Raw genomic sequence first — 8,620 nt, forward strand, 5'->3', positions numbered from 1 at the left:
TTGGTTTCATGAAAATATTTTTATGAAATGAATGATCTTGAGAATATTCTTTGAGTGATGTTTGAACACTGATTAGAAGAAGATGGTAGATGAAGCCAGGCCAATGCCCAAATATTCTGAAGAGTTTCCAGAAGAGATGGAAGTTGGCAATCTATTAAAATTGGTGAAGTACAGAGACTCTCACCTGTGATCCTAGTTACTAAGGAAGTTGAGATTGGAGGATGCCAGGAAAGAGAATGAGATTCTTATCTCCAACTAACCAGAACAAGCTAGAAGTTGTACTGTGCCTCAAATAGTTGAGTGCCAGCCTTCAGCCATAAAGCTAAAGGACAGTGCCTAGGCCCCAAGTATAACCCTCAGTACACACACACACACACACACACACACACACACACACACACACACACACATACACACACACACACATGATGAAGTAAACAGAATAGCAACGCCATAGTGGGAGAGAGGTAAGCTGTAGAACTGAATGTGAAGAAATGTTGGAGTCAAATCATGTTTTTGAGACTTCTGGGTCTTTCATAGACTCGTTGGAAATTTGAGGCATCAAAATTACATGATCTCCCAGATTTCAAATGGACAACTCTGGCTGCTGATTGGAGGCCATGTGGAAGGGAGGCTGTATAGATGGAGAGACTTTGGAAAGGCCTTTGCAGGAATTCAGGCAAGAGGTAGTGATGGTTGTGAACAGAAAATTACTTGGTTCACTAATGATAAAAGATCAGGTGTTCTGCATTAATTAACAGTATTTGGCTGCAGAACAGGCTAGAGAATGAGACCGGGGAGGTGAGGGAGAAGAGATGGAGGAGTATGGAGGACAATTAGAAGAAATAACATCCCTTCTTTCTGTAATGGAGGACAGAGAGGGCTATAAGTGGAGCAGATTTCTGGAGAGTATAATGAAGATGAGTGGACCTGTCTTATCTCATATAAGTCTTCCACTTCAAGTTCATGTAGGTTATCATTTTACATTATTGTTCAACTTTGGATCATATTATATTCTGGAAGTGTGGAATAAATCTTTCTTTGTCAGGTTAGTTTGGGGCATGTCACCTAATTATATATAGCCTCCCACTTTGTATCAGACAACTGTGTGCTTCATGGAATACAATAGGTGATTAGCAGGTCAAAATGGATATTTACAATAGAAACAATAATCAAAATAAGTATGTTCTCTATGGAATGTGCACAAAAGAGGCAACATAGCTTAGTATGCAAATATTACGACAATAATTTCACCATCAAAAGAGCTTAGGTCATTTTACCTTCCTTCTATAATTGTTGTGATTATAAATATTTTTACACTTGCTCCTAATGATACTGTTGAACACAAACAAACACTATAAATATAAATGGTTGCACAAATTTTGACACATTTCAAGAAGTATTAGCATTGTTTAATAGCATACATTGACAATGGTTATGAGTAATGGTGCAAAAATGTGTTTAAATACTTTAATTTTGTAATTGGTTACAGGTGAGAATGTGCTACTTGGTAGAGATTGAATAACAGTTGATGAAAAATTTCTAAGGTGATGTTTTTCTTTTTAATTTTACCAATATGTGTAATTATTTATTTAAAACAAGTCATTTTAAGTACATGAAATAAATTTAATAAGCTTGAAAGGATACAGTGAGAATTCTTACCTAGCCCAGCTACCTTCTTTTAGGGAAGCAATTTTACAAGTATTATCAATGATTATTACATGAGTCCAAATTCCTGGATGTATAGTTACAATCTATATAAGAATATCTGTGTACTTAAGTTACTGATAAGTATTGCCAAATCAGTCAGTACTGATATTGCAACCATATGCACCAGTATTGTATGATCATTATGTGAATATATCTACATTTTTGAGTGTGTAATTACAATCTATAAGAATATCTATATACTTAAAATGGTTTATAAGTGTGAACAAATTAGTATTGATATTGTAACAAGTCACATGTTCATCAACAATAAGTGAACTGCCTTTTGCTACAACTCATCAATAAGAATGCAATTTTTATCTGATCTTTTAGCTTGTCTGATTAAGCAAATGTTTTACTGACTTTTGTATTTTTTATGATGATATTACTATTTTTATGATAACTTTGAGGATTATTTGAAATAGATGTAAAATTGTTGGGAAATTTTGAAGTTCTAAACCTCTGCTCTTTAACTGAGACCTGAATGTCTGCAGCTAGAAAAATGTCTCAGCAACAATTGTGAATAATCAAAAAAAATTTTATACAGTTGATACTCTCAGACATAAAGTTTTACTTCTATCTTTATGGTCTTAGTGCACATGCCAAATTATTATTATTCTTCATTTTTATCAAGAACATTTTGAAGGATTTCTTCTTTCATAAAACAGGGAAGGGTACGCGTGAGGACAATAGATTTCTGCATGAATCATAATAATGAACCTAAATTGGTTCATGGTGGATTAATTAAATATTTGATAGATTTTGATGGAAAATATATATCCTTCTAAATCAATTACCTAATAACATTTTAAACTTTATTTTCAAATTTATTTTTTTATTATTATTTTTTGGCCAGTCCTGGGGCTTGAACTCAGGGCCTGAGAACTGTTCCTGGCTTCTTTTTGCTCAAGGCTAGCACTCTACCACTTGAGCCACAGCTCCACTTCTGGCTTTTTCTATATATGTGGTGCTGAGGAATAGAACTCAGGGCTTCATGTATATGAGGCGAGCACTTTGCCACTAGGCCATATTCCCAGCCCCCTTTGTTAAACTTTAGAAAGCAGTTAAGATTGTGTAAAAGAAGGTAGTGACCAGATTTAATAAACTATATCATCATAAATGCTTTGCCAAAGTACTTATATTGCTTTGTGGCACACATGCCTTCACAATGTCAAGGTCAGGAGATGTGTCTCAAGTTGGTAGGGATTTTCAGAATTCTGCAAAATTTACTTTTGCAATATGCCCTGGTTGGCAAGAAGTTTGAGGTGGAAATGAAATTTTAGAATATTAGAATCCTATTTTCTTTTAAAAGAGTTAAAGTATGTTTATGTCTCAATACATTGGGAGCAGTTGCTCTATGAAGGAAAATATTCTCTTTGTAAGTGAATTCTTAAGAGTAGTTAGAAATATCAATAGTAGTGCAAGACCTTACTTGTACTAGGTGATCAATAAATACAATTGATTCTTTGTACCTTTGGTTTTATATCAGTGGGTTCAACCAAGTGAGAATCAACTATTTTTTAAGTGAATCTTTACTTAACATGACTAAATGTTACTGAGTCATTATTCCCTTAAACTATGAGGTCATATGGTTAAAGTATATAAGAGGATGTGCGTATATTATATACAACTACTACATCATTGTATATAGAGTGCTTGGGCATCCATGGACTTTGCTGTGCAGTGCGGTAGACAGGGCAGGAGGTGGTATTGGTAAATAAATGAAAGCACTAAATAAGAAAACAAAATGAAGATACATAGATTGCTTTAAGCAAGCTAGTTCACTATGGCAACCTTAAATTGGAGATAATACATTTCTTATGAGGTTATTGTGAAGATTACATTGCATAATGCAGCCAAAACACTTGTAACTTGCTAAGCACATAGTAAAATCTCAATTAATATTTACTGTTAGGATGATGATTTTCTTTATAGTGATACCAAAAAATCTCATAACCTTTATTAGTACTTTTATTCATAGTAAATTGCAGAAAATAACATTTTATTGGAAAATTCAGTGCTTTGTAGCAAAGATTTTCTTCAGTGATAGAAAAATAAAATTTTTGTTTTCTTTTCAAGAGCTCTAAATGATATTAGTTCCCCCAACATTTTTATCAACACATATTAATTATATAGTGTGAAGGATTTTATTGCAATATTTTCAATTCTTCTCATTAGTTTGAAATTACTGGTCGTGGAACTCCGGCCCTCATGTTTGCTAAGGAAGCTGCCATACTCCCAGCCATGAGTTATTTCCAAACTTTCACATGGTATTATTTATCATATTCAACCTGGTTATTACACTTTGTTCTCTCTGTTTGACATCCTCCTTTAAAAAGTGGTGGGCCACAACATTACCTTTGAATATTAAAATAGTAATCAAAAGCTACTATGTTGCACCTTATCATTAGTATCTGAAGATGCTACATTATTGGATAGATTCCACAAAGCTGACTTAAAATGCATATTTCCCATATCCAGTGAACATTTAAATTATTTAAAATAATTTATCTTATAGACTTTAACCTCCAGACAACTCTGAGAATATATAAAATAAAACCCATCCATTCCTATGACAGCAATTACCAACTTAGAATTGGCAACATAGAAGAAATGAAATCAATCTGTTCTTGGGGAGCTCTTAATTCTCCGGTGTCTTCCAAATTTAAATATGCTTATTTTATTCAACTCAATCATGTATTTAAAAGGTTTGGACTGAAATTATAGTTCAAGAAAAATGAATTTGATAAAGTCATGAGATTAGCTAAGAAGCTAGAAAGAAAAACATACAATATTCTACATGAAGTTCAATTTAGTCAACTTGTATAAAAGTTTGAGATGTTTAGTCTTGCTTTTATGTTTAAATATCCATTATAAAAGGAAATGTTGATACCATGTAATAACAATAATTATAAATCAATAAAATAAGAAATTGGTTACCACATGCAGGATATATGTGCCCTAATTTTTTTTTTTCTTTAATAGACCCAAGAGTAAGTTTTCCTCTCTCTTAGGGTTACCTTTTCCATTTGGTTATCTTATGACTGTTCCTATCTGTGGTATTGAATTCTATCTTCTTCAATGAATGCACACACATGCACATTATATATATATATAGAGAGAGAGAGAGAGAGAGAGAGAGAGAGAGCTCTTTCTATACGATATGTTTATATGTATTTGTTATATATATGTCACTAATATGATGTTTGCCATATATGCATACATGGCACTAATATAATGACTGGATATTGGATTATTAGTCATTAATATGTATTGTTTGATATATTTATTATCACATTAATTTATCTATTTCAGAGTAAATTGTTCAAACAAAAAGAACTATTTTTCAAATACAGAGTTGAAACAAAGATTGCATGGCTACCTTCATTTGTTGTAGATAGAATGTGCATATAAGTAAACATAGTAGGTGGTAAGCATCCGAGTAAAAATGAATTAAATGAAGTATAATAGACTCTATAGAGAACTCAATCAGTATAATTCTGGGCTAGGAGTATTGCTTGGTGATAGAATGCTTGCCTAGTATGTATGAGACCCTGTGTTCAATTCCTTGGTACCACATAAATAGACAAAAACAATGAGTATAATTCTCTAGAAGGACTAAATCAAAGCCCAACAAAATAAATAATAAGAAATAGGTACTTGCAAGGAAGAGGGTGGGCTAAGGGAGGAGGGGTAAAGGAATGAAAGGGAAAGAGAGGAGAACGCAGGCAAGAATTAATTGTATAAACAAAATTAAGAAAAATAAGGGCCTTTGGGGAGTAAAAACGTTGAAGGGATGACACACGTCATGATGCATTGAATGCATAAACTGCCTTAAGTGGCAAAAAATTCAATGTATATCCTCCGATATTAAGGAAATGTGAGGGAAGATACTGGTTGGGAGAGTTGAGTGAGAATGCTGAAGAATTGAGTGAGAATGTTGAACGGTGTGACATTGATCAAGATGCACTGTATTCCTAAACTGCTTTGTTGCATGGCAACTCCTTTGTATAATGACTTGCAGATCATAAAAATATTTAAAAATAAATCTAAGAAAATAATAAACATGTCAATATCAAATTTTCAAAATGTTATGCTCACTTAAAAATGAAACAAAAGAAAAGTTTAGAGAAGCAATCAAATTAGAAATACTCTAGCTGAGCCCTGCAAAAGTTGTACAGAGTTTGAGTTATTTTTCTTAAAAAGAATGAAGCCTACACATCATTGAATTCCAGATTTGGTGAGAAAGTTCTAGCCCACTGCTCTTCAGCACTTGAATCGGCTTAAAGGGAATTGTCTGCTGTGCTTGATGGTTTGGCAGATTCCGGAAGCTGCTGGATGTTCTGGGCTCAATGAGGTAGAACACCATAGACCAGAACTGATTCATGATCCACTTAGTGGAGAAGGAAAGTTTTTACCTGGGGAGTTATCATTTCCTCTTACATTATGCTTTGACTGGTGGCTCAGAATGATTTCACCAAACATTCCCAGGTGAAAACATTTTCCTATGTTTCTAGTATCGGGCTGATGGCTGGTATTTTTCTGTGAAAAGCTAGTATCACAGATAAACTGGTATTTTTGGTTAATTTCACAATTTCATTCTTTTTTTTTTTTTGCACCCTCCTAATCCTTATTTAAAGTCTTCTGAAATATGACTCAGAAGTCTCAGAAAATCTCTCTGGTCCAAGTTATTAAACAAAAAGTGAATTCAGAGAGTCTACAAAAATATCTTTTACTTTTTTAGCATAGAGTAGTTTGAAAATGCTTTCATGTACAGAAGCTTATTTGATAGTAGTAACGTGAAAGGGATTCAATCCTTTCAAATGAGGAAACTGAGACCCAAGAAAGTGACTTGTCTATATTGACTTGGCTATTCCATGTCTGTGTCATGCTCTTTGACTCCCTAGTTCCAAACTCTTTCTATGAAAGAATTCACTAGTTCTGATTTTATGTATTATTTCTTTCATCTGAAATACTTTCTATTCCTATGATATGTTACCTGCCTGTACTGACTTAACCATCCATTTGGGAAAAAATTATAGGAAAAAGATGAGAGAGGAGGTAACAAGTTTGATAAGAAATGTTCTCACTGCCTTATGTTTGAAACTGCCACCCCTCTGTACATCACTTTGTCTTTTGGTTTGTTTTTTTTTTTTTTTGGTACTAGGGATCGAACCCAGAACGTTGCACTTACTAGTCAAGTGCTTTGCCACTGGGCTACATCCCAGCCCTGAACATCCCTTTGGCAATAAATAAATTAATTAATTAAAAAGAAAGTCAAACCTCCTTATTTTTCTTTTGAAGCTTTCTTATATTCCTATTTCTTTAGATACTTCTTACCATTTTAACTTCTTTTCTGTGCTTACAGAAGGATAATGGTTTATGAAAGTCACTAAGATAATTATTTGCCTGTAATGGATAGCAATTGCTTAGCATTTTCCAAGCAGTGTTTGAAGTGTGGCTAGTCATCATATTAGGATTTGTCTCCTGGGTTTTCTTCATGCTATCAGAAAAATTATGTTTGAAAAGGTAGGTAACCACTAAGAATTTCAACTTAATATGACTCAAGTGGCTGGGTTTGCATTGTTTGGTATTTTTTCATTTTAATATGAAGACTTGGATTTATGATTTAAATTTTATTTGGTGGAAACCATCCTGCTAAAAATTTAAGCCTTGTTTTGGCAATCTTTTTTTCTCTCTGCTTTTTCTCCTATTTTTATTAGAATTCATTAATTAAAATGCAAAGACTTACCTTCACCAGAAAACCTTCTTGATGAATGTCAGCAATTTCTTTCTTCTGACCTTGTACATAGTTTGCATGATCATGAATATTCTTTTGTTTTCTAGTGAACATATTTACACTTTATGCATTTTCTCCTCTTTACTACACCAAGCCAGCTTCCTAGCTAGACTCTCAAAGGTTCATGATTGTTCCCCTAATATTCAATATGAAGATTTTTTTCTGAAATTTTGGTCTGGGAAGAGTCGGAATATACTAGTGAAAAAGTAAAATTAAAATGTTTCAGATATAATAGAGTAATAGAGAGGTCAATAAAATCCCCAGGCACTCTCCAAACTTAGAGATTTCGGTTCTGTCCAGGCAGAATTTAAAACATCTATTATATTTTGAATATAAAACAATTCACATAGTCGTATGGAAAACGCATAAAATAAATAATACTGGTATGAGAAAATGCATATATGATGCTGGACCACCTAGATTAAGACATAGAACACAGTCACAATGCCAGAATGTCTCTGTATTACACATACTAACTTTTAGCTTTCCTTTAACTTTTACCTCAATTACTTAGTCTGTCATGAGTACTGTTAGCCATCCATCCTGCTTCCCATATTACTTTTTGCTGTGAGTTTGTCATGGAAAGAAGCTCACAGATGCTCACTTATCTGGAGAATTGCCCTTGGTCAAATGGGAATTGCTACCAGGGAAGTCACATCTCTTGTCTCCCTGAAGCCTCAGTATTGACTGCAGCACCAAAAGCCAGTTCCCCATATCCAGGTAGAATGAACTGTGAATGCTCTAGTGCTTCACCTTAGCGTCAGGCTGATGCCACTCTCCAGCTGAGATATTATTCTTGTAGGCTTTTTTTCTCTTGTACTATTGTCCTCTTTTAGTTTTTTTTCTCCTAATAGCCTTCATCCTATTACATTAATCATTTGAACATAACTACTGCCTGGGCTCTGATTCTAAGACCCAGCTGAGATACATCTTGTGTTAGTCTTCTATTACTTCATAACAAGTCCCAACACACTTCATGGCTCAAATCAGTATACACTATTACCTCACAGTTTCTGTGTATCAGAACATGGCAGGCAAGGCTTGGCCAGCTCCTCTTGTGAGGGTCAGGGTTTCATGTGAATTTTTGTCTGTGGAAGGTTCTACTTCCAAGAC

The sequence above is a fragment of the Perognathus longimembris genome, chromosome 1 (genome assembly GCF_023159225.1).
Source record: "Perognathus longimembris pacificus isolate PPM17 chromosome 1, ASM2315922v1, whole genome shotgun sequence".
NCBI lineage: Eukaryota > Metazoa > Chordata > Mammalia > Rodentia > Heteromyidae > Perognathus > Perognathus longimembris.